Here is a 27,713-nt window from a genome sequence, read left to right on the forward strand (position 1 = left end):
AGGCCATCACAATACTGTAAAGTAATTATCCTCCAATTAAAATAAGTAAATATTTTTTCTTAATTATTTGGGAAAAAAATTTGGGTAAAATCAGCAGATCATCCTAATGGCAGGGTGGCCTGTCATCTAGGTGTGATATTGGGCTACAGTGCTGTAAGATGTTACCACTGGGAGGAACGGGATAAAGGGCACATGTTGTGGTTGTTCAGTCGCTAAGTCATGTCCAACTCTTTGCAATCTCATGGACTGCAGTATACCAGGCTTCCCTGTCCTTCACTAACTCCCAGAGTTTCCTCAAACTCATGTCCATTGAATCGATGACACCAGCCAACCATCTCATCCTCTGTCACTCCCTTCTTCTGCCCTCAATCCTGGCCCACCAGGCTCCTCTGTCTGTGGGATTCTCCAGGAAAGAATACTGGAGTGGGTAGCCATTCCCTTCTTCAGGGGACCATCCCGAACCACGGACCGAAACCAGGTCTCTTGTATTGCAGGCAGATTGTTTACCATCTGAGCCAACAGGGACACCCCAAGGGTACATGAGCTCTCTCTATATTATCCCTGTAATATGTTATATGTATATTACTCCCATGTTCATGTAAATCAACTATTGCCTCAATTAAAAATGTCCATTAAAGAAAACCCAACTAATACATGTTTCATGTGAATAGAGACCAACCAAGAGGTCATCCTACTCATGATCATCACACAGCCTGAGCCTGAGTACCGTCCAGGCTGCTGTCATTCAGCAAATACATGTCGTCCCTCAGCATGCCAGTTACTACACCAGGCATTACGATGTCTGTCTCAGTTGATGGTCTCAGAAAATGAACAGTGATGAGAGAGAAATCAGTGAGGAAGCCCTTGTGCAACTGACAATCTGATTTTTTAAACAGAGGTGAAAATATTTAGACACCCTTGAAATAACCGCACTATTCACACCAGAACATTGCCCCAGTAACAATTCATCTGCTCCCAGAATTCCAGCTGCCCAGAAAACATGAGAGTGGATTCCCGACCACCAACTCTGACTACTTAACTGTGGCAGCATCCTTCATTTTTTTCTGCTCTTCACGTATTCAGGAGCAAGTTTCTCAAGGAGCAGGGCTGATAGAGAGAACCTGTACTTTGCTTCAGAATGAGTTCTCAAAACCCCGTGTACCTTTTAGCCAGAAGGTTCGGGAGATCTTCAACAACAAGTGTGCTCCAGGCCATGACAACCTTCATTTAACATGCTGCTTTGTTTGGCAGCTTCTATTTGTCCAGATTAGATGTTGCTCACAGCCAGCTTAAACAGCCCTTCAGAGCTACCGTGATGACCCTCCCGTAACCCAGAAGGACCAAAGAATTGATGCTTTTGAACTGTGGTGTTGGAGAAGACTCTTGAGAGTCCCTTGGACTGCAAGGAGATCCAACCAGAGTCCATTCTGAAGGAGATCAGCCCTGGGATTTCTTTGGAAGGAATGATGCTAAAGCTGAAACTCCAATACTTTGGCCACCTCATGCAAAGAGTTGACTCATTGGAAAAGACTCTGCTGCTGGGAGGGACTGGGGGCAGGAGGAGAAGGGGACGACAGAGGATGAGATGGCTGGATGGCATCACTGACTCGATGGACGTGAGTCTGGGTGAACTCCGGGAGTTGGTGATGGACAGGGAGGCCTGGCATGCTGCAACTCATGGGGTCGCAAAAAGTCAGACACGACTGAGCGACTGAACTGAACAGTCCCAAAAACAGACTCTTCTCAATGGACAGAGGTTTAGGGAACCAACACTCTTGCTGGGCATATTTACTGCTGCTGGTGCGTATCAAAGTATTTTTAATCCATGATCTAATTTGCTTTCTACAATTTGTATCAGTACTTTTACATGAAGAAACTGAAACTAACTCTCTCAAATATTTATTTATCAGTTCTTGGTTACTCAGGACTTGATGATTCAAGATTATTTAACCTTTCTCCAGCCTCCTCCTAGCATTTAGGACATTTTACCCCATTTCTACCAGGGAGCGGGCAATAGTTTGAGAGAATATGCCTTGAGTCGGGGAGGTGAAATTACTCCTCAGCCCCCTAATTCACCGGTGACCTGGCACTTAGCTTCCCAGAACCCTGGTCCCCTCATCTATGATGTGGGCTAACACCCACACTGCAGGGTTGAAGGGATGATTCAATGGGACAATGTGAGTAGTGTACTAGTGGCTGCTCAAAATGTTACCCCTTGGGTCAAAAGCTGTTTTTGAAATAAGATGCATTCAATAGAAACACGAAAGTAACAACCAAAGTGACATTTTAGGATTATCAGAGAATTTTAACTATCTGCACCAATCTCTGGATAATTGAGAATGGTCTGTAATAAGCGGCTGCCTCAGAAATGCCCAGGTGAGGAGGAGGATTTGTTTCTTCTTTTCGTTTATCTGAACCGGTAAAGAAATGCCACCCTGCTATCTTATCCTTCAATTAGAAATCCCCCACTAAAGCTCTGCATATAACTAACATACACAGAATTCTAGGGACTTACGGTTGTGTCCTCACCGGATTTCTACTTTATGGCCATACACACAAATGCAGGGTTTAGAAATGATTATCCCCTGCTGGATGCTCAGAATGACTGGCAAGCAAGTGTGTACTTGGACTTCTACTGAGGAGAACTGCCTTACGAACGATTTCTAAGTGGCCAAATTTCAAAGAACTTGAAATGTGGCAAAACACACCTGAAGTGTCTATACTGATCACTCCTTGCTGCCTTGTCTGACATTAGCCATTCACAGTAAACTTCTCAAATTATAGTGTGGGTGCCAGGGGGTGGAAGAAGCCACAAGATTACGATGGCACATCTTCCTGATGCACCGGTGTCCTCAGGACAGTCCGTGAACCACCCAGAGATGCCTGAGAGCTTCTCTCCACTCTGGAGAGTACTGGGGGAAGGCTGAAAAGCACTTCTGCTGGTGAAGGAAAAGAACACTTTATTGAACATCCATCTGCCAAGGCCTGTGCTACATGTTGACACACCATCATCCTGGTTAATTTCTTACTTAGAAATTCAACGATCCTGAGAAAAAGGACAAACAGCCAGGTACTTTTTATTACTGTTTTGAGATACATTTTAACCCAGAACCCAGCTCAGCATTTTATATCACATCCTCTGAGTCTCAGATGAGAAAAAAGCACCAGCAACTTGGTAGTGAAAACACACCAGTGGCAACCACAGATGTGAGAAAATTGGTTGATAAAGATACAGAAGTGCTGGTGGGGAATGAATTCTCCTTGTTTACTTAAAAAGGTCAACTTCTGAATATAAGCAAATGATCAAATTTACTAAAAAACACTCATAAGCACCAATACGTGACACATTTATATATGTGTGTGTGTGTGTGCATGCATGCATACATGCATGCTCAGTCACTCAATTGTGTCCAACTTTTTGCAACCCCATTGATTGCAGCCTGTCAGGCTCTTCTGTCCATGGGATTGTCCCAGCAAGAAAATTGGAGTGGGTTGCCATTTCTTTCTTCAGGGGATCTTCCTGACCCAGGGATCAAACTCACAACTTCTACATCTCCTGCATTGGCAAGTAGATTCTATACCACTGTGCTCCACCTGGGAAGCCTATATACCAACTCTTAAGAGTTTATTTTCATTCCCTAACTCTATGAGTCAGGAAATAAGTTTGGTCCCAAGACAAACTGCAGCCACAGTTTGCTCAACAGAATTTTGCCAAGAGATGCACCTTCTCTAGAATCATGCTCCTTTTTTCTTCCCAGCCCTTCAGAATGGTCCTATCCATGCTGCTGTTAAGTGCTTCCCTCTGCATTATCTCAGCAACATGAGAAGACCCCCTTATCTTAACCGGTTATAAATACATAAAAGCTCCCTGGATCAAATCAGCCCAGTGAGCCTGTTTCATCTGTCCTTTGATGTCTCTCCTTTCTCGTTATACATATGACAAAGAAATCTTAGTGAGTGCCAATAAAATACACAAATGTCAACTTTATTCTGTTGTCTTTGATACTATTACACTTTATACCCATCCTTCCAGGTTGCCTTGAGATGTTCACAAATATGGCCAAAAGCTTATCAGTAGTTTTAAAAACTCTTAACAGGCCAGAAATACAAACTGTCCCTTCAGGAAAACATGTCCACAAAAGAATCATTTATTTTTCATGAAATTAACAGAGGTGGGGCTTGGCCAAAACACTAAGACCACTGTGAACACACATTCATCTTCTTTCACTGACTCACAAAAAAGCTAAGGATCTTGATTTGTGCACAAGATGTAAGAAATGTTGGACAGGAATATTCAGGGGAAATGGACACCAGAACACAGCATCTACTGTGTACACAGGAGATGGAGGGGGTCCCAGGAGAAGCAGGCTTCAGTTTCTGTGACAAGCAACAAACTTCTGCCTCCAAAGATATGTTGGTAAAACAATATAGTCTCCTCTCAGCACCACTAATCTGCTATTAGGAGTATATATCAACTACAACTGTAGAGGAAGAAGGCCTAAAACTAGTTGTGAAAGATTCCTAAGCTGGTGCACTGCTTTGGTGGTATGCTTACTTTATTTTTTTTAATTAATTTATTTATTTTACAATATTGTATTGGTTTTGCCATACCTAGACTTGAATCCACCATGAGTGTACATGTGTTCCCCATCCTGAAACCCCCTCCCACCTTCCTCCCCATCCCATCCCTCTGAGTCATCCCATTGCACCAGCCCCGAGCACCCTGTATCGTGCCTCAAACCTGGACTGGCGATTTGTTTCACATATGATATTTTACATGTTTCAATGCCATTCTCCCATATCATCCCACCCTCGCTCTCTCCCACAGAGTCCAAAAGACTGTTCTGTACATCTGTGTCTCTTTTGCTGTCTCGCATAAAGGGTTATCATTACCTTCTTTCTAAATTCCATATATATGTGTTAGTATACTGTATTGGTGTTTTTCTTTCTGGCTTACTTCACTCTGTATAATAAGCTCCAGTTTCACCCCCCTCATTAGAACTGATTTAAATGTACTCTTTTTAACGGCTGAGTAACATTCCATTGTGTATATGTACCCCAGCTTTCTTATCCATTCATCTGCTGATGGACATCTAGGTTGCTTCCATGTCCTGGCTATTATAAACAGTACTGCAGTATTAGGGTGTCTCTTTCAATTCTGGTTTCCTCGGTGTGTATGCCCAGCAGCGGGATTGCTGGGTCATATGGCAGTTTTATTTCCAGTTTTTTAAGGAATCTCCACACTGTTCTCCATAGTGGCTGTACTGGTTTGCATTCTCACCAACAGTGTAAGAGGGTTCTCTTTTCTCCACACCCTTTCCAGCATTTATTGCTTGTAGACTTTTGGATAGTAGCCATTCTGACTGGTGTGAATGGTACCTCATTGTGGTTTTGACTTGGATTTCTCTGATAATGAGTGATTTTGAGCATCTTTTCATGTGTTTGTTAGCCATCTGTATGTCTTCTTTGGAGAAATGTCTGTTTAGTTATTTGGTCCACTTTTTCATTGGGTCTTTTATTTTTCTGGAATTGAGCCACAGGAGTTGCTTGTACATTTTTGACATTAATTCTTTGTTTGTTGCTTCATTTGCTATTATTTTCTCCCATTCTGAAGGCTGTCTTTTCACCTTGCTTATAGTTTTCTTTGTTGTACAGAAGCTTTTAATTTTAATTAAGTCCCATTTATTTTTGCTTTTATTTCCAATATTCTGGGACATGGGTCATAGAGGATCCTGCTGTGGTTTATGTCAGAGAGAGTTTTGTCTATGTTTTCCTCTAGGAGTTTAATAGTTTCTGGTCTTACACTTAGATCTTTAATCCATTTTGAGTTTATTTTTGTGTATGGTGTTAGAAAGTGTTCTAGATTCATTCTTTTACAAGTGGTTGACCAGTTTTCCCAGCACCACTTGTTAAAGAGATTGTCTTTTCTCCATTGTATATTCTTGCCTCCTTTGTCAAAGATAAGGTGTCCATAGGTGTGTGGATTTATCTCTGGGCTTTCTATTTTGTTCCATTGACCTATATTTCTGTCTTTGTGCCAGTACCATACTGACTTGATGACTATGGCTTTGTAGTAGAGACTGAAGTCAGGCAGGTTGATTCCTCCAGTTCCATTCTTCTTTCTCAAGATCGCTTTGGTTATTTGAGGTTTTTTATATTTCCATACAAATTGTGAAATTATTTGTTCTATTTCTCTGAAAAATACCATTGGTAGCTTGATAGGGATTGCATTGAATCTATAAATTGCTCTGGTAGCACACTCATTTTCACTATATTGATTCTTCTGATCCATGAACATGGTATATTTCTCCATCTATTTGTGTCCTCTTTGATTTCTTTCACCAGTGTTTTATAGTTTTCTATATATAGGTCTTTTGTTTCTTAAGGCAGATATATTCCTAAGTATTTTATTCTTTTTGTTGCAATGGTGAATGGAATTGTTAAAAACATCTCTCGTTATCCCAAAGAGCAAAAGGCATTAGAGAAACAGCCCACCTTGGTTGAAATTCCCCATCGCCCAAATGTCTCACCTTTGCATCTGTGTCTCTCTTATTTCCTCTTTGAATTCAGTAGAGTTATAGACATAGAAAACAAACCTATTGTTGCCAAGGGGAAAGTTGATGGGGGAGGAATAAACTGGGAGATTGGGGTTGATATATATACACTATGGTGGGCTACAGGTCATGGGCTCACAAAGAGTTGGACACAACAGAGCAACTAACACTTTCACTTTCACATACATAAAACTGGTATATTAAGGACCTACTGTATAGCACAAGGAACTCTACTCAATACTCTGTAATGACCTATATGGGAAAAGAATCTAAAAAAGAGTGAATATATGTATATGTGGGGCTTCCCAGGTGGGGTTAGTGGTAAAGAAGCTGCCTGCTAATGCAGGAGATGTAAAAGACCTGGGTTTGATCCCTGGGTTGCAAAGATTCCCTGGAGGAGGGCACAGCAACCCACTCCAGTATTCTTGCCTGGAGAATCCCATAGACAGAGAAGCCAAGTAGGCTACAGTCTATAGGGTCACAAAGAGTCAGACATGAATGAAGTGACTGAGCACTCACGCACACATATGTATAACTGATCTACTTTGCTGTATACCTGAAACTAACACAACACTGTAAATCAGCTATACCCCCAATAAAAATTTAAAAATAAAAATAATTTTGTAAAAATGAATTCAGAAATAAAACACAACTCAGCGAGCACCGAGTGTGTATCCTCATGGTTCCTACATTCCTCGCGTTGTCCCTAAGCACAGCTGCTTGATGCACATCAATCACAGTTTACAAGGCTGTGGCCTCACTGTCAGTGATGGAGAGTGTGGACACTCCCGCCATCACGGGACCAGCTTTAGCGACCTCCCCAGCCAGGTCCAGTGATGCCGGCGAACGTTCTGTAAGGCAGGTGGCAGAGTGGAAGGCCTCGTGCAGTCACAGCCTCTCCTCTTCTTTATCTACCAGGAAGCAAAGATCACGTCCTCCTGAATTCACCCGGAGATGGATTCCAAGAGAACAGATCTGACAAAGTTCTGAAGCATCCAACCTCAAAGATGGCCCAAATCTCTTCATCAATAAAGCAGAGGGAGTTACAATAGCAAGCTTCCATCCTCACCTTGCTGTGCATTTCCCAGGATGGCTGTGGATCCTGGAACCTCTGGGCATTTCATTAACTATTCCACAGAATGGACTTTATCATGATTAATAAAGATCTTATTATTCTGCATTTTTCAAACCTTAAAACAAATTCTGATTGCAGGTGCTTCTGTACTTCACTCACAAGCCTAGGATTGTTTGTGAACATGCTGGCTCCAGATACATCTATATTTTGGACTTCGGTTGCCAGGAAAATTTCAGACTCCCAAGTCTGGCAGCCAGTCTGTGTCGTTACTCCTTTGTATCTGAGCAAGACTCAAGTCATAGAACTGGAGATGCAAGAAACACTCTGACCATCAGATGTTTCCTATGCCTTTGATCTCTGTTCCTCATGTTTCACCAAAGTTGACTTGAACCCAAAGAAACAGAGAAAAATCTCTTTCAAAAAGTCATTTCATCATAGAAACTTTAAAAAATAACCATATTAATCTTTCATCTGATTCAGAAACTATGAAAGAGAAATCTGCCAATAAAGAGACCAGAATAAGAAAAAAAACAAAAACAAATAGAATAAACACAGGAAGTAAATGTTCCACACGTCTGTATTATCCAGTGTGGAACTATCTGCATGGAAATTTCAGACAATGAATATAGAATGTGAAGGGTACATGGTGTGTTGTGTGTGCTTAGACTTTCTATAGTTAGTATGTTACAGTAAAGGGACAATTTATATTTAACCATTTTATGGATGGAAAAAACAAATAACAGACTTGTCATAGAAATATCTTGCCTAATAACCTATGGTTATACTCACAAATCATATAGATAATTATCCCCACTACAGCCCCACTGTTGTGAAAACAAACCATGATGGTCAAATCCACTTTTTATTTATTCCAATAAATTCAGGTCTCCTGCCAACACAGCAGTAAACTGGGGTACAGTGACTGCTCTGATGTCTTTATGTCTCTGTTTGAAACTTCAGTGATATTGATCTTACAGTAAAATGAAATCTTGACTGCTATAGCAAAAGATCAGAATTGAGAACTGACCCTACTTTATTATCCCATGTGCAAGAATACTGTTCATGAAGGCACCATGAAGACGGATGAAGATCAGCAATGACCCTCCCTTCTGACCTCAGCATGGGCTCCTTTTACTTCCTCCCCTGGACCCCAGCAGCAGGAGGCTTCTCTCCCTCACTCATCAGCTGCTTGTCTGTCTCTTCTTTTGAAAATGCAGGCTTTGTAGAAGCTTGGACCTTAAGGTGCCTGCTGACACCTAAAATAGTGCCTGACATGGCAGATTGGCTGATTGGCTCAATAAGCACTGAATGCACTGACTTAGCTTCTGAGAAATGAAACAGAGTGGGTAGCCTCACCTTCTCACAACGCATTCAACCAGCTTTACCTTCTGTCACCTACTCATGGTCCGGTTCCATGTCAAAGGGCATGCTGGGACAGATGCACTTTCGCTGGTTTGTTTTTCTGCATCCTTCAAAATGTCAATGTAATATTAAAAAAAATACATACAGGAGCCTGATCACTCTGCTCTGCTCTGCCTGCTCCAGGAACACATATGTATGTTTCCTGTTTATCCATCCAGTGTTTCTTTATGCAGATATTAGCAAATTCACCTACAAATCTTCATATCCCAGTCTTTCTTACATAAAAGTACCATACTCTCTACACTGTCCTCCACCTTACTTTCTGCACTTGGCAATGGACCTGGATGTCATTCCACATCAGAACACGGACCTTCCTCACTCTCTTTTAACAACTGCACTGTACACATACACCACGCTTCAACCACTTCCTTATGACTGATGACACTGGGTGGCTTCTGATGTTTTGGCGTTATACACAGTTTCAGTGATAACCTTATACAGATGTCATTTCATTACCTGGGCAGGTGTTATGTATAGGGAAGATTCCCAGGACAGGACTGCACATCTGTAATGCTGGTTCATACCACCAGACCCCTTCTGTCAGCTTGTTAAAAATAGTGTTAGCTGGCTATAAAGAGGTGTGATGCCTTAAACATATGGATATGGCATCCATCACTAGAATTTTTCCCATTCTTGTTAAAGGGAATGCTAACCTAATTCTTCAGTTTCATTAAACACAGACACTATTAAAATGTAAATCAATGCAATATCCCCTGATGATGGCCAGTGGTAGTTTTCCTATTCTACTTCCATCCATCACGTCTCTAGGCTAACAGGTTTTCCTGCTAGCAACCTATTAGAGGCTCTCTAAAGGCTAGCAACAGGCTCTCTAAAAAAGCCTTGAAAGCCTAGTTAATACAGGAGGAATTAAATTTTTATAAGAGTATTCAGCAGTTCTAAATCAGCAGCAAATATTTTTTTCCTCACAATACCCAAAATGACATGGAAAGAAAAACACAAATGAATATTTAAAGCCTTTATTCATTCCAATGCAGGGGACCCCCCCCCCAAACAAGTTTATATTCTCAGAGTTTTTAGTAATTCATGACTCTTTTTCACAGTGAGAATCTAAAATTAGAAAATGATGCCTATTTGCAGAATTAATGAAAAGGTCTTTTTCCCACTCCTTTTAGAGAAGGCATGAGGAAACAACATAGTTTCACATGAGAATCTTGGCTTTCAGGAAATTGGCCCTCCAGCTTAGGTTATTTATCATAGTCAAGGAGCACAAAAGCAAAGATTTGCTTTTGTACCAGCGCAGTTTGCTAAATACAAGTATACCAGACTAAATTCATTTCTTTGTTTGATACACAGTTGACCCTTGAACAATGTGGTGGCTGGGGTACCAGCCCTCCTGAAGTCAATAATCCAAGTATAATTTAGAGTGGTCCTTCCATACCCACAGTTCTGCATCCCAAGGATCAACTAACCACATGTGATATAGTACTATAGTATTTCCTACTGAAAAACAACTGCATATAAGTGGAGCCACACAGTTCAAATCCATGTTGTTCAAGGGCCAACTGTACTACTGTAAGATGCCTTCAATATATTTTAAAACCATTTGGCATGGACAGAATGATATCCTCCCCATGCTCTTGAATGTAAACTTCAATCCTAGAAACAGTCTGTTAACCTTAATCAATAACTCATATTCCATCCACCAAAGACACACAAGAGCATCTTTAGCTGCTGCATTCATACTGGCCCCAAACTATAAACAAATATCTACCAAGTGTATAATGGATATCTAAATTTCATACAATGGAGTCTACAACTACTACACAACAACAGGAAAAAATGAACAATTTACATATGCAACAACATAAATGAATCCCACAAAATCTAAGTATTACTCCATTTATATGGAATTTAGATCAGGCAAAACTAATTTATGGTGACAGAGGTCAGAACAGTGATTACCTCTGGGCAGGGGGATGTTGTTCCAACTGGAGAAAGGGGACCCGGGAGACTTCAGTGATGGAAATGTTCTACCTCTTGATCTAGGTGGTCATTACATGGGTAAAAGTGTTTGAGATTTGTGAAATCTGTGCATGAGTGTATGTGTGCTCAGTCATACCAGACTTTTTGTGACCCCGTGGACTGTAGCCCGACAGGCTCCTCTGTCCATGGAATTTTCCAGGCAAGAATACCAGAATGGGTTGCCATTTCCTCCTCCAGGGATCTTTCTGACCCATGGATCTAATGCACATCTCCTACACTGGCAGGCAGATTCTTTACCACTGTGCCACCTGGAAACATCAACTATACTTCAAATTTAAAAACACACAGAAAAACACCACAATATCAAAAAGACTCTCAAAGACTTCAGCTAGCTCTAAATGGCATTGGAAACATTTATGGAGCATATAAAATGCAAGGTTAAACCCCAAACTGGGTTTAAAATGAGTTGACTGCCTCTTTCTCTCTGGTAAGTGTACAATTTATCTAACCAGTAACAATGCTGTTTGTCCAACCTACAGCTTGACCTACAGGTCAAGGCAAGGGTGAGGCAATACCAACCTGTCTCAACTGATCCCATGAACTAAGTCATTTCCAAATTTTCATCTCATCCTGCTATAGAGTCACAGTCTCTAAACTTTGAATCTGCCTGCTCCAAGAACAAGAGCTAAATGAGCAAAATCAGAGCAGCTCCCTTAATGTATTAAACATAAAGCAACATGCCTTAGGGATCATTCAGTTAGTCCTGCTTTCTCCTTCCTCCAAGGAAGCAACTATAGCAATATAAAGTCAATTCATTGTATGACCTGACTTCACGGGGGGAGACTGAACAGGAACTGGTATTAGAGGATATTAAAAAAGCATTAATTGTATTATTTGTGATCATATCATTTTGGTTATATGAGGAAATTTCCTTCCATCTTTCCTTCTCTCCTACCTCCTTCCTCCCTTTCCTCCTATGGGAGTAACACGTAATCCATACTAAGAATTGTTAGGGTTAGAATGTCAAGATATCTATTTTTTAAATGGACATATAACATTGCATAAGTTTATGAAAGTGAAAGTGGAGAGTGAAAAAGTTGGCTTAAAGTTCAACATTCAGAAAATGAAGATCATGCCATCCAGTCCTACCACTTCATGGGAAATAGATGGGGAAACAGTGTCAGACTTTATTTTTCTGGGCTCCAAAATCACTACAGATGGTGACTGCAGCCATGAAATTAAAAGATGCTTACTCCTTGGAAGGAAAGTTATGACCAACCTAGATAGCATATTCAAAAGCAGAAACATTACTTTGCCAACAAAGGTCCATCTAGTCAAAGCTATGGTTTTTCCTGTGGTCATGTATGGATGTGAGAGTTGGACTGTGAAGAAGGCTGAGCACCGAAGAATTGATGCTTTTGAACTGTGGTGTTGGAGAAGACTCTTGAGGGTCCCTTGGACTACAAGGAGATCCAACCAGTCCATTCTGAAGGAGATCAGCCCTGGGATTTCTTTGGAAGGAATGATACTAAAGCTGAAACTCCAGTACTTTGGCCACCTCATGCGAAGAGTTGACTCATTGGAAAAGACCCTGATGCTGGGAGGGGTTGGGGGCAGGAGGAGAAGGGGACGACAGAGGATGAGATGGCTGGATGGCAAAACAGACAGAGGATGAGATGGCTGGATGGCAAAACTGACTCGATGGTCGTGAGTCTGGGTGAACTCTGGGAGTTGGTGATGGACAGGGAGGCCTGGCGTGCTGCGATTCATAGGGTCGCAAAGAGTCGGACACAACTGAGCGACTGATCTGATCTGATCTGATGGTGTACATCATGCCGCTCTGATATACTTACATACCGCACTGTGATTACCACTACAGTGTTAGCTAACACCTCCACTGCCTCACATAATTACCACTTCTTTCTCGTGGCAAGAACATTTACCATCCAGTCTCTTAGCAACTTTCAAGTATATATTAATAACAGAGTATGTTAACTATAGTCACCATGCTATGCATTAGGTCCTTGGAAATTATTCATCTTTGAACTGCAAGTCTGCACCCTTTGATCAACATCTCCCCAATTTCCCCATCCCTCACCCCATCCCTGATAACTGCTGTCCTACTCTCTGCTTCTACAAGTTCAGCTTTTTTTAAGTTCCACATGTAAATGATGATATCATACAGCATTGGTCTTTCTTTGTCTGATTTATTTCACTTAGCATAACACCCTCTAGGTCCATTCATGTTGTTACAAATGACAGGATTTCCTTTCCTTTTTTCGCATGACTGAATAATATTCCATTATATCTATACTATATCTTCTTTATCCATTTGTACATTGGTGGATGCTTAGCTTGTTTCCATGTCTTGGTTATTATCAATAATGCTGCAATAATATATCTTCATTTTACTTTAAAGTATCTTAGCATTTTTTGCAAATGGAGTGAGTTATGGGATTTCCCTGGTGGTTCAGTGGTTAAGCCTCCATGCTCTAATTCAGGAGGCACAGGTTCGATCCTTGTTGAAGTACTAAGATCCCACATGCCCCAAGAAGTGGCCAAAGAAACAAATAAGATAAACAAATGAAGTGAGTTAAATAAGCAAATGAAAGAATGAACAGCTGTCCTGACCCAAGGTGGTTAGTGGAGGACCTGGGTAACAGCCATGCATCCCTCCTCTAATGGTTTACAAAGGATCCTTTACATTCCTTCGTATTCCCAACACCAGAGCAGCTACTTAAGGTGACCACAGAATCCCAGAAGGTCATTTAAGCTCTGCTCACTCAGCTTTGGGGGGGCTCTGTGCACTACAAATTAGTGTGGCAAACTGGGCTTTGATGAAACAAATAAGTTGATAGACTGGCCTTCTTCTCAGTTCCAAATGATCAAGTAATGGCCAACAGTCATTGAACACTGCACTAAGTAGACATCTGTCCCAAGTTTCTATGACCATATCAATGTACCAAGAAACTAGAATCTCTCATCACGTAATAACACGACCTAACAGAATTAGACAGCATATTAAAGAGCAGAGACACTACTTTGCCAAAAAAGGTCTGTCTAGTCAAGGCTATGGTTTTCCCAGTGGTCATGTATGGATGTGAGAGTTGGACCATAAAGAAAGCTGAGAGCCAAAGAATTGATGCTTTTGAACTGTGGTGTTGGAGAAGACTCTTGAGGGTCCCTTGGACTGCAAGGAGATCCAACCAGTCCATTATAAAGGAGATCAGTCCTGAGTGTTCATTGGAAGGACTGATGTTGTAGCTGAAACTCCAATACTTTGCCCACCTGATGCGAAGAGCTGACTCATTTGCAAAGACCCTGATGCTGGGAAAGATTGAAGGCAGGAGGAGAAGGGGACGACAAAGGATGAGATGGTTGGATGGCACCACTGACTCAATGGACATGAGTTTGGGTAAACTCTGGGAGCTGGTGATGGACAAGGAAGCCTGGCGTGCTGCAGTCCATGGGGTCTCAAAGAGTCAGACATGACTGAGCAACTGAACTGAACTGAACTGAACAGAATTAGTGTATATTCATACAGTAAGAGCCATGAACTGCTTACTATATAGCAGAGACTATTTTAAGTGTTTGACAAGAATGATCTCAGTTAATCAATGCAACATCCAAAAAGATCACTGTCTCCATTATACAGATGAAGGGACTGGAGCACAGAGAGGTTAAGAAACCTGCCATGACTACAGAGCCCAAAGGGACAGCACCACTGTTGAGAACGACTCTGACACACCCCATTTCCACATAGTCACACTGGATGTTTTTCACTGGGAGAAAAAGTCCAGGGGTACTACTCACTGCTGTCCTTAAAAATAGTACAAAAGAATGAAAACAAAAGGTAAAAGAGAAAAACAGAATCCAGCCCACAGGCCAAAACACAATGTCCGACATCAGAAAAACCTTTCACTTTGTTTTCCTCATGAAAAATCCAAACCACTTGAGTGCTGCCTAACCCTCTTCTCCAACCAAATCTGGAAAGAGTCAGGAGCTCTGCGATTTCCCCTCTACAGAACTATCCAGAGGCTCCAAGTGGACAGCAGAGGCTGAGGCCACTGGACACCAGAGGCCAAGGCTGCCCAGGAGCCTCTCATCCAGATGTGATGGGCAGCTGCCACCAGTTCCTACAAGGGCACCATGCAAGTTTCACAGAAAACGTTTCACACACACACACAGGAAATAAAGGAAGATGCCACTGACCGTCCAATGCCTTCCTCTAACCCTTCCACTCCTGACAATGGCTTTGAACACTTGTATGCCTGTGGCGGATTCATTTCGATATATGGCAGAACCAATACAATATTGTAAAGTGAAACTGGAGCCTATTACACAGAGTGAAGTAAGCCAGAAAGAAAAACACCAATACAGTATACTAACGCATATATATGGAATTTAGAAAGATGGTAACAATAACCCTGTGTACGAGACAGCAAAAGAGACACTGATGTATAGAACAGTCTTATGGACTCTGTGGGAGAGGGAGAGGGTGGGAAGATTTGGGAGAATGGCATTGAAACATGTAAAATATCATGTATGAAACGAGTTGCCAGTCCAGGTTCAATGCACAATACTGGATGCTTGGGGCTAGTGCACTGGGACGACCCAGAGGGATGGTATGGGGAGGGAGGAGGGAGGAGGGCTCAGGATGGGGAACACATGTATACCTGTGGCGGATTCATTTTGATATTTGGCAAAGCTAATACAATTATGTAAAGTTTAAAAATAAAATAAAATTTTAAAAAATAAATTAAATTAAAAAATGAAAAAAAATGAAATTACTTCATTAAAGAGTGTCTTCAAAGCTAAAATGAGATATAACACTTTAAAAATCAGATTGAAACAACCTATCCTAGAAAAGGTGAGGTGTCTTAGGCTGAACTGGGGACACTGGCTGTTGGAATGGTCCCACTCCAGAGCTCTTTCCCTCCATTAATCCAACAGGAGTAAGTTAAGGGTGTATCGTGTAATCTTGGAAGAAGTCACAGAATTCTCAAAGGACATCAAAGTCAAACCACAGCACATGGAGCATCTGAAAGGCAGAGGGAAGGTTAGACTAAAAACCAGCTCAACGAGAACCAAGAGTTCTAACTCCAAAGGGCTCAGTAATTAATTATTGGCACGGATGTTTCTGCAAAGGGCCTTGATCACAAAGAGAAAAAGAATTTTTATCTTGGCTACTTTCCCTACTTGAAAAACCTGAGTTTCCTCAAAAATTAGCAGGCTGAATGAAGAAGATAATTAAGGCGAACAGGCCATATTTTCCTATCTGCCATGGAAATGAATGAACACTGGTATCGACAAATAACAAGAGACTCTTCACATGGAACCACTTCCTTTCACTAGCCGGGAACTTTTCGTTCCTTCTCCAAATTTATTATTGTTAAAATTAGTATTTGACATTCACCAAATGCCAACAGCAGGCCTCTATCTGCTATTATGACTACATCATTTGTTCCCCCCTGAATTGACTTTCAAAACATTGTTAACTTCAGCCCAGAAAACTAGAATCAGGCACAAAGATAAGGAAGGCAATTCAAAGTTATACTAACAATAAAAATAAATTAGCAATACAATTTTCAGCCGTTGTCAAGGCATGCCTTATGGTTTTTACATTAAAAAGACTGGGAACTCTTTTCTTTTTCTTTCTTTCTTTCTTTCTTTTTATGACTTCAAACAATGCAAATGCGATTGTTATAATGGCTTAAGGCAAGTCAGGAAAAGAACTTGGGGCGATCTCCTGTCTAAAAACATGTGTTGACATTACTAGGCAATGAAACTTTGCAAACTTAAAGGCAAGTTCCTCTATTCTGCCTCCTTTCTTACCCATATTTTGGTGCTAAGCATCTCACAGATGGGAAAGGCAAGGCCAACATGGAAGCCAGTAAGGTAACCAGAGACAGGAGGCCGATGCCCATACTTCAGCCACAATAAAAACAGCAGAACCAAAGCTACTTCAAACTAAACTGTAGCCATGCAGTTCCAAGGTGGTTTCATTTCAGAACTCTCATATTAACTCAACTAGCATATTCTCTTCCTCAAAGTCTCAGAGACCAGGGAAATGGCGATGTCCATGGTCCTTCTCATGCCCGACTGTATGAGCACAGTCATGGTTCATGTCTCCAGGAAGGCAATTACACTATTATATTGGAACCACTAAATTCTATGCTTGTCTGTCCCTTTTCCTCCAAGACAGAGCCCTCAAAACACCAGACACCATTTATCCATCTGTCTGTCTGACAGCAACACCTGGCTCAGACTGGACGTCCATCATCTCCATTCCATAAATACTGAATAGATCGTTATAAACACAGAATACCCAAGAAGACTTTCTGTTCATAAATATCCTTCCTGCTCCAGCCAAAATTTCACTGTTAAAGGTTAATTCCTTTGGCTGTGTCTTCCAGTCTTTAACAAAGCAGATCTCTCTGAAGGGTGTCACTGTTTTCTCATCTGCTGTGAGAAACTGTATAAAAGGAGTAAAAGGAAATGACTCAAAACCAAAGGGAAAGATTAAAGAGGAAAAAAAACAGTGAGGAAGAAGAGGAAAGAGTAGAGGAAATGAGAAAAAGATAAGGTGGGAAGGAGGCAGAGCAACGCCCGCCTTCTTCAATTCTGCCTGGAATCCAGCATCACTGCCTCGTTTCCTGGAGGAACTGAAGGTGTTCCCGGGTGTACTCACTCCTACCGTGCTTCCCCCTACAAATGAAATGGACGAAGCAGGTTTTCACTGTCCCCAAAATGCTCAACGGTAGTTGCCAGTTTCCTTTTGATCCTTTTTTCCTTTTTAGAAAAGAAAGCAAAACAAAAACAGAGAAGAGCACTCCGCACACCACCTTTCACCACCTCAAAAAGCAACATCCTTAGACTTCTGACCTGAAGGTGAAACATCAAGGTTCACAAACTGTTTGTCGCTCAGTCGTGTCCAACTCTTTGCAGCCCCATGAACTACAGCCCACCGGGCTCCTCCGTCCATGGGATTTCCCAGGCAAGAATACTGGAGTGGGTTACCATTTCCTTCTCCAGGGGATCTTCCCGACCCAGGGATCAAACCTGCATCTCCCACACTGCAGGCAGCTCAAGGTTCAGAGTGACAACTAAAAATAGTGACCAGGAAAGGAAGGGCTTTGCAGATCCAACTGAAATAAAACATTAAGAGAATGAAGTTGTGCTTCTATATGATATTTAAGAGAAATCAAAATTTTAAGAAAAAAACACTAGGAAAGATCACTTGAATAACTCCTTGAGCATATGGTTTAAATTTTATTGCGTTTTCAGTCCATTCTAACTCATTAATAAGACTCAGAGAATTATAACTGCTGCATTTTTATGCCATCAAAGAGATTCTCTTCTAGACCTTTAAATGAAGTAGCAAATATCCATTCTTTTCACCTTTCTGTGCATGAAAATTCTATTTATAATATATACATATGTATATGTATACATATATATATATCCAAAAGGACTAAAATACAACAAGAGTGGCAGGGAAAAAAAACAAGCAACAGATCTACTCTTTCATAATTACTACCTATTTTAAAAGAGACTTTCATCAGGAGTTACAAGGGATAAACAAACTCCAGGCCCAGGGAGCCTCATCTCTGTCTTTCATCAGATTTAAAGAGAAGTTTCTGCTATAAAGTAAGACACGTCAGGTCACTAAATTTTTCCCCATCTTGTTTGGACAAACGAAATCTCCTCAGCCTGCCTGGTATCCAAGACATAGCAGGAAAAATGAAGGAAGTGCTGGCTCCTCTCAGGACTTGGGGACCAGCAAGTTCAAGTGCAAACCACTCGGGAATGCAGCTCCACAGCTTGTTCATGCAGCAGATGTTGACACAGACGATGCTAAAGGAAGGAGAGAGGATGAACAGTTAAAAGGGAGAATCCACAGTTGTCACCACAGCTGAGCCCTCACATGCAGGCTAACAATACAATGCACATTCCGGGTGCATCAATTTCATCTCCGTGGCACACGGAACGGTGATAAGGCTTCCTGTAAATAAAAAGGGATGTGCATCCACAAAATAATTTTGAAAACATGTGGCTCTTCCTGTCTGGCCTCCAGTAAATAAATGCACTCATAGACAAGCACTTTCAATAAATATGAAACCACAACAAACAACCGTTCTGGTCTCTGAGACACACGTAGTCTTTTTACCCACAGAAAGCACCTGTCATATAACTTCAAAAAATGAGCTGCGGAAAAGAAAAATAATTTTAGCCTGTGGGATACAGAACAATAGTCCTCAGACAGTGAGGCACTGGGGCTGGGAATACAAGCTCCTGAGAAACGCAGACAAGAATGTCTGACCTCTGTCCTACCCAGACGATGGTCTCCTACCCATGAGAGGTGCGTGGCTTGGTTTTAATAACTGGAAGGGGAAGATGAGAAAGACTCCTGCACCAGAAGGCTGAGGTCTTGGGAAGATTCCATGGAAAACTCAAATCTAATACAAGTATTATGTCTTTCTAAAAGACAAAAATGGAAGTAACATAGTGCTGTTTGAGGATGTTGCTTATACTTAGTGTCCAAAGGCAAGTCTCTTCATTTTTTTGTTCTCTAACTGAAGTCAAAACTGCTAACTATGTAGTAGAATGGGGCAAAGCAAAAAGGAAAAGAAGACATCCTCTATGCTACAGAGAATAAATCCATCACGTCTCTACCTCGATGCCTCAAACTTCAGAAGTTGTGGCAAGAATTTTAAATCTTAAGGTTAATGATCCGTAGCATGACTCCAAAAATGCAGACCCAGTGCCCCTAGTAAGTGATCTGCAGTAGTAAGCAAATATGATTACAACCATGGCATCCGGTCCCATCACTTTATGGCAAATAGATGGGGAAACAATGGAAACGGTGACAGACTTTATTTGCTTGGGCTCCAAAATCACTACAGCTGGTTACTGCAGCCATGAAATTAAAAGACACTTGCTCCTTGGAAGAAAAGCTATGACCAACCTAGATAGCATATTAAAAAGCAGAGACGTTACTTTGCTGACAAAGGTCCGCCTGGTCAAAGCTATGGTTTTTCAAGTAGTCATGTATGGATGTGAGAGTTGGGCCATAAAGAAGACTGAGTGCTGAAGAATTGATGCTTTTGAACTGTGATGGAGGAAAAGACTCTTGAGAGTCCCTTGGACTGCAAAGAGATCAAACCAGTCAATCCTAAAGGAAATCAGTCCTGAATATTCCTTGAAAGGACTGATGCTAAAGCTGAAGCTCCAATATTTTGGCCACCCGATGCGAAGAACTGACTCATTAGGAAAGACCCTGATGCTGGGAAAGATTGAAGGCAAGAGAAGAAAGGGACGACAGAGGATGAGATGGTTTGATGGCATCACTGACTCAATGGTGTTTGAGCAAGCTCTGGGAGTTAGTGAAGGACAGAGAAGCCTGGCGTGCTGTAGTCCACGGGGTCACAAAGAGTTGGACATGATCGAGCGATTGAACTGATTGATGATTACAATATTTAACTCCTGGACCAGTGAAATTAATACAAAGAGCATCTCAGCAAATAGGAAAGTGGCCACAAAGCAAAGACTTTGCCCAGAGAGCTCTACTGTTGGAAAAGCCTGGACTGAACATGCCATTTAAGAAAAGAAGTGAATTAACGTCCTGGGGAGTTAAGCCTTTTCATGCTTCTAATTGAGAGAGGACAAGAGCCATACAGGTAATTCCATCAGGGCAGAGGACCAACAAGACCATTACCTGATGTGAAGCAAAGGACGAGGGGTGGAGGAAGAGGCCAAGAGCTGTTCAGAACGAGGATTCTTCTCCAAGGCAGGGCTGAGATCGGGAGCCAAACTGAAAAGGATGAGGACCAATGGAGCCTTAAAGCCTGGCCTAACAGACAGTGAGTCGTCCCTGTGACACTGAGATTCTAAACACAACCATTCACCAGGTGAGGCCTGACTCAGAACACCCAGCAGAGACACAGAGCAGAGATGCGGCAAGGAGCAGGGCCTCAAACGTGTATTTGTTCTGCAGGCTGTTGGTCGGGGCTCTCGAGACAAATGGAACCAGGAGGGGATACAGAGAGATATCTGGGGAGACATGTTACAGGAACTGGCTCACACAGTTATGGAAACTGAGAAGTCCCACCATCTGTTGTGTGCGAGCCAGGGAACCCCAAAAGCCAGAGGTGAGATATCTTCTGAGTTCAAAGGCCCAAGAAGCACGGAAGCCAATGGGTTAAGTACCAGAGTCTGAAGGCCCGAGAACCAGGAGCTCCGATGTCCAAGGGCAGAGGAAGATGGACATCCAGCTCAAGAAGAGAGTGAATCTGCCCTTCCTCCATCTTTTTGTTCTTCTAGGCCCTGAGGACTGGACGAGCCGTCCCCACACACACGTTAGGGAAGGCCCTCTGCTTTATGCACTGCACTAATTCAAATGCTAATCTTCTCCTGAAACACCCTCACACACACCCAGAAATAATGTTCAACCAGCTACCTGGGCAACCCCTTAGTCCAGCCAAAATCTATTACTGCAACAATGCTCTGAATCCATGGCTTTGCTTTTCTTTCTTTTTTTTGTGATTTTTATTAGTCAATATACACCAAGTGGTTCCTGGAGAACCACGTGTAAGGCATTTTGGGGAGACAATAAAATAAGATCCTGTTGCCCTTCAAACCAGGTGAACCCTGAACAAGCGTTCCAAAATTCCACGTGTTGGAACTAACAGAGTCTGCTTCCCTTGGCCCAATTTCATCCTTCTTTTGTTGACTGAATCATCAAGGAAAATTGGAAGGCGGGGGGCAGAATGGTAAGAAAACCTAGACCATTTTGTTAGAAAAAGCAAATATAAAAAATATCAAACCCTTCAATCTGAGAAAGGAGCAAAAACAACAACAACAATAAACAATCATGTTGCAACCTGGAAGAGGAAATGAGGGCGGAAAGAATATCGATCGTTGGCAATTAAGTCCTGTGGTCTGCAGAAGAGCACTCTGTAGGGATGAGAACAAGCAGCGAATCTCCAGGAAAGGGCCAGGCATCCAAGGATCTGAGGCTAGGAAAGGTACTCAGCTGGGAGACCAGGGGATCTCCACGTCGCTCTTGTCTCTAAGAGAAGACCAGCATAAAGAGGGTAATTCTGAGGTGTGTTGAGACGAAATCCGAACCAGCAGCAGGTGTGCAGTATGTGGCCTTCTCCTGGTGACATGACATCATCTGTGCCCCACTCACCACTTCCCCAATGCCCAGGATCCATTTGAGTGCAGTCAGTGGTTCTGTTATCCAGTGAGAGCTGGTGAGTGGTTTTGCAGTATCTGCATTTACTTTAATTGGCTGGGTCTTACACAAGACTCTCCCCAAGGGTCTCCCCTTGCTGTGTAGGCTCTCCCATCACTGATGCATCTCCATCTTGGGGGCAGATGGCTGGAATCTGGGCTTCAAAGGGTGCCAAGTGTGACCCCAATGAGAGCAGAGAACGGGTGACAAGGAAACCATGAGGTTGGACAATGGGGAGTCTTCAGGGAGCAAGCAACCCCAACAATTCCAGTGGCCTAGGTAAGTGCTGACACTTACCTATGGTACCTACGGCACCTAACACCATCCATCCATCCAACTATCCATCCATCCATCCATCCATCCATCCATTCCCACTTTGGAGGGAAAGTAAAAGACTTCAAACCTGGCCCCAGCCTCCTGGGTTGGACCTGCCAGAGACACATGAACACAGACAGAGCAGACAAATGAGCCCCGGAATCACCCACAGCGTTGCCTGCAAGCGCATGTGGGCGGATGGAAAGGCTTTGGAGACACAGCTTCACACGGGTGAGAAGCTCTCTGGGGCTGTCTTCCCTCCTCCAGGGGCAAGTTCCAGTCCACCTCCTCTCTCACTAACAACTCCGTCTCTCTCCCTGTCACCAAAGGTGAAGAACTGCTCCCAGTCTCTGGAAGAAGAATTACGCCAGCCCTGATGCACCTGCAGACCTGGAAACCATCCATCCTCAGATTCACCCCAAACTCTTCCTCACACAGAAGTCAGACCCAGAGGATCCCCACAGCCGGCCGGCCCTGCGTGAGGAGATGCGCTGAGCCTTCTCGGCTGTCTTTCCCCAGGTTGACCTGACGCTCCAGACCCCAACTTGCAGCTAAAAAGAAAGTCCCAGTTGGAGGTCCGTAGGCTTTCAGGAAAAGAACAGTCAAGAGCTGCAAGAGGCTGCAGAGAGCGTCTCCACATCCTCACTGAAAGCGAGGAAGTTGTAAATCTTAGAATGTAATAAACAAAGCACGGATAATAGCCATCACTCCTGGCTTCCCTAGGCAAGCCCTTCAGGAAAGCTGAGAATTGCATGAAAAGTCAGACGTGGTCACACAGGCACGATGAAATGCCTGCCCCACCCCCAGATGGCGAGAGACACACATTCCACCCCCCAACCCCCTGGTTGCCCCTCACCAGCCACGCAGGCACTCTGAAGAGTCACATAGGCTCTTCTTATTAGTGCATGTTTTAAGCAAATCATTCCCTAGGGAGATGGGTACCATTTATCACTTCTTGCGGTGTGCGATTAACCGGTTCCCTTGGGGGTGTCTGAAGATTGATCCCACACCCCACTCAATACCTGAGTCTGAGACAGGCCTGGGACCCGGGGCCCTTTGCTGCAAAGCCTGCACCTGGACACATCTCTCCTCGAGCTACAAAATGTAAAGAAACTGTATAGGACTAAAAAGAACTGCCTGCATGGAGCTGGGGCAACTTCTGGGCCCAAAAGATACAAAGAGACCATAGCCCCAGCTGCCATTTCTGAGGAGGCTGGAGTCAAAGCAGGGTACTGCACATGCCCCCTGCACACAGCACCCGGGGTAGTGGTGGGGAGTCAAAATGCCTAAGCCACCCTCCAACCCGACCCCTGGACACATTCCTGAAAAGTGTTAGTTAACTCAGTCATGTCTGGCTCTGGGACTCCATGGACTGTAGCCTGCCGGCTCCTCTGTTCATGGAATTTTCCAGGCAAGAATACTGGAGTGGGTAGCCATTCCCTTCTCCAGGGGATCTTCCAGACCCAGGGTCTCCTGCACAGCAGGCAGATTCTTTACCAGCTGAGCCACCAGGGAAGCCCAGGACACAATCCTACCCTCATGCCATATAAGGATCGAGAGCGACTCCCTGGCCCCAGAAGCGAGTGAGCAAGGGAACCTGCTGTTTGTTCTCACCACCCTCCTGCTGTAGCAGGGGTCCCAAAAAAGCCTTGCCTGAATTCCTCGTGTGGCCTCTAGTCAGACTGAATCGAGAATTCAATCCAAAGAATTGATGCTTTCAAACTGTGGTGCTGAAGAAGACTCTTGAGAGTCCCTTGGACTGCAAGGAGATCAAACCAGTCCATCCTGAGGGAAATCAACCCTGAATACTCATTGGAAGGACTGATGCTGAAGCTGAAGCTCCAATACTATGGCCACCTCACGCGAAAAACCAACTCATTGGAAAAGACCCTGATGCTGAGAAAGACGGAAGGTAAACAGAGAACGGGGTGGCAGAGGATAAGATGGTTAGACAGCATCACCGACTTAATGGTCATGAATTTGAGTGAACTCCAGGAGACAATGAAAGACGGAGGAGCCTGGCATGCTGCAGTCCAGGAGTCTCAAAGGGTTGAACACGACTTAGTAACTGAACAGCAGCAGCAAAGGAGGCCAAGAAGTCTGATTGGTAACAGGTCCTCACGTCTCATCCTAGAGACTGAAGGATCCCAGCCTCGGATTCATCCAGACCCGACTGCAAGCCCGGCTCCCTCCCACTCAGTAAGGAACCAGTTAAGAGCTGACCCCAGTGTCCACTTCTGCCCTCAAACACCAGGGAAGATAGCACAGTTGTGAAAAACAGCTCAGGGGCTCCAAGCGGCACATTGGCGAGGTGATGCAAGTTTGATTAACTTCCCACCAAACTCCCTTTAACGTTTTGGTTTATTGTTTCCATTTGTTCTTCCTCTCTCTACAACCGTCATAAGACACTGAGAACAAGGTGGAAGAAGATACATTTCGGAAAATAAGAAAATGAGGCCAGGCTCCCGATTTGTTATGCAAAAGCCCATAAAAGCATTTAAAAATATGAATCATGCTGAGACACAAAAGCTCCAACGTGGCAAAGCTCCACAGGGAAACTCGAGAGAAATCCAACACTCGAGACACGTGGGTTCGGGCTCCAGCTCTGCCCCTGGGGAAGCGTGTGGTCGTTACTGTCCAGGCAGCTCTTGAGCTAACATTTATTCATTTGCTAAATCGGCAACGTCCTGCCTCATTCCCAGACTAAGGCGTGTGGCCCACAGTGGGAAGGTCGCGTAATTAATTCAAACAACTTGGGGTGAAAGCTAATTTGATTCAGGGGAAGGTCTAGATATTCTGAAGCAATCTGATCTCTTTCATGCTCATCAGAAGCAAAACCTTGGTGCTGCAGGGCGCTGCCCCCCATCACACTGACATCAGCCCACTTGCCAGAGGAGCCAACTGTCCCCACGACACTTGGCTCTCTTATAGTGTTGATGGCTGCCCTTGGGTTCAAATGTATCACGTCACTTTGTCCACCAATCCCTCTTTTTATGGCAAGTACCAAGGTCAACATCAGTTTAATCCCCTCCAAATGCTCACAAATTCCAAAAGAGCCGGATCTGAAGTGATAAGGGGTTTTGACGATTATCCTGGATGCCGACTTGTGTCCGAGAGAGAAGGGCAAGAGAGAGAAGGGATGTGTGCGTGTCCATAACTGTGGCTGGCGATTCAAATGAGCCAAGAAGTCAGAGGTTGCAAAGAATAAGAGGAGAAGGCAAGTAAGACAGAACATGAGAGACAGAACAGAAGGAGCAGGTGACCCACGATCACCTAAGGGACCCCCACACTGGGCGTGCTAAGGAATTGCTCTAAGAGCTGTCTGCCCTTAGCCCAGGGGGCACAGGGGGCACCAAGCCAGTAACTTAAATCCAACGAATGCAAACAGTCGTGCATGCACAGCCCAGGGACTTGCCAGGAGCAAAAGCTCAGGAAACTTGCAGCTGCAGACACTGTGCTCTGCTCTCGTCCTCCAAAGGCCTCTGTGTGTACACCTTCCTCAGACCTGACCTTGGTGCCAACGGTCTGCCAGCCCCTATGCTAAGCGCCAGCACACCAGGATGGATGTGTTGAGTCTCAGGTGTCAGGAGAGAGACAGCAGGGCTGGGAAGGGCCACTGTGACACTAAGTGGCCAGGAAAGAATGCTCGGAGGAGGCAACATTTAAACTGCATGAGGAATAGCCAGGAGAGAATGTGGGGGCGAGGAGAAGGAGGAGGCAGAAAAGAAGAGGAGCTGGTCCAAGCCCTGAGCTGGGGAAGCTCTTGGGTGCCAGAAGCCAGTGGCTGCAGGCGCTGGTGAGGGAGGCATGAGTTTAAGAATGAGAGGGGAGATGGGGAAGGGGGCAGAGGCCCCACATCTGAAGCCCTGGGCCAAGCTAAGGATGCAGGGGTGTTCTCTGCATGCAGCAGGAAACAGATGGAAGCTTTGAAACAGGACATGCCTAGACTGACTGCCGTACCCCCAGGGTTGCCGGGAAGCTCACATGGAGGAGGCAACAGTGAAGAAGGACAAAACGAAAGGGGGACAGACTGGAGAGCCACCGCCTCTGCCCAGGAGAGAGAGTGCCTGGGACTTGGGTGATGCGAACTGAGATGGGGAAGGACAGACAGCTCTGATGGCTGACACAGGGCAGAATTCTGAAACCGGAATAAGAAACCTCAGTGAGAAGAAACAGTAAGGTCTGAGTCTTTAGCAAGTGTTGGCTTGTGGTGACCTCAAAACACTCAGACCAATTCCCAAATCCGGAGCCCAGGCGACAGGGCTCTCGGGAGCCAGTGGGGATGTTCAATGGGCCAGACAAAGGCTGATGCATTCCTGCCACGAAAGGATGAGCTCCGTAAAGCAAGGAGCATACTGCTGGCCCCGTGACAGCTCTCAGGGAGGGGAACACAGGAAACCCAGTGAAGAAAGGGGGACAGAAAGCCTGTCTCCCAGGTTGCCAGGCCAGGACAGCCCAGGCTGGCTCTCTCCCCGCTTCCACCTCTGCCCTCCGCCCACCTGCATCCTGCTCCGCCCCACAGGACACCTCACTAGGCAGCATTGCGATGTGCGTGCATGCTCAATCACTTCCGTGCTGTCTGACTCTGCAACCCCACGAGACGGGAGCCCTCCAGGCTCCTCTGTCCGTGGGATCTTGCAGGCAAACTCCTGGAAGGGGCTGCCATACCCTCCTCCAGGGGATCTTCCCGACCCAGGGATCGAACCTGCAGTGCAGACAGATTCTTTATCGCTGAGCCACAGGGGAAGAAGCCCTGGCACTGTAACAGGGAAGAACAAATCTGATTCAATATTGGATCTGGTTTTTTTCTTTGTTTTTTTATTTTGACCTTTGTATTCTATTGCTTTTCCTTCAAGTTAAGAATGTCATCTAGAGCCTGACACAGTCAGGATAGCCTATTCTCAAGCCTATGACCTTTAAGAGTATAACACTTTTCCATTCCTATAGAGAGAAAAAGTCGCAGAAACAGAATAATATCTGTTTCGATGGAGGCTTAAAGGAACATTGTGATCTGACCAACGTGGACAAAAGATTCCAGTCTCAAGAAGTTTGCAACCACCAATCAGATCCCTCCCTCACCTTGCCTTTTAAAATGCTTTGCTGAAAGCCTTTGAGGAGTACAGGATTTCAGGGGGCATGAGACAGGTGGCTCACCTTGCACAGC

The 27,713-nt window shown here is 44.0% G+C and overlaps 1 protein-coding gene and 1 non-coding gene across 3 annotated transcripts in view; both read right to left on the reverse strand.

Annotated features, from left to right (window-relative positions):
* The window catches only part of CAMK1D (calcium/calmodulin dependent protein kinase ID), a 394,574-nt gene that overhangs the window by 305,270 nt on the left and 61,591 nt on the right, over positions 1-27,713 (reverse strand). The window lies entirely within an intron of this gene.
* LOC112449412 (U6atac minor spliceosomal RNA) lies at positions 9,601-9,729 on the reverse strand. Its single transcript, XR_003037984.1, has one exon. It is a non-coding gene; the product is annotated as a U6atac minor spliceosomal RNA (small nuclear RNA).

This window comes from Bos taurus, chromosome 13, assembly GCF_002263795.3.
Source record: "Bos taurus isolate L1 Dominette 01449 registration number 42190680 breed Hereford chromosome 13, ARS-UCD2.0, whole genome shotgun sequence".
In the NCBI taxonomy this organism is placed as follows: domain Eukaryota; kingdom Metazoa; phylum Chordata; class Mammalia; order Artiodactyla; family Bovidae; genus Bos; species Bos taurus.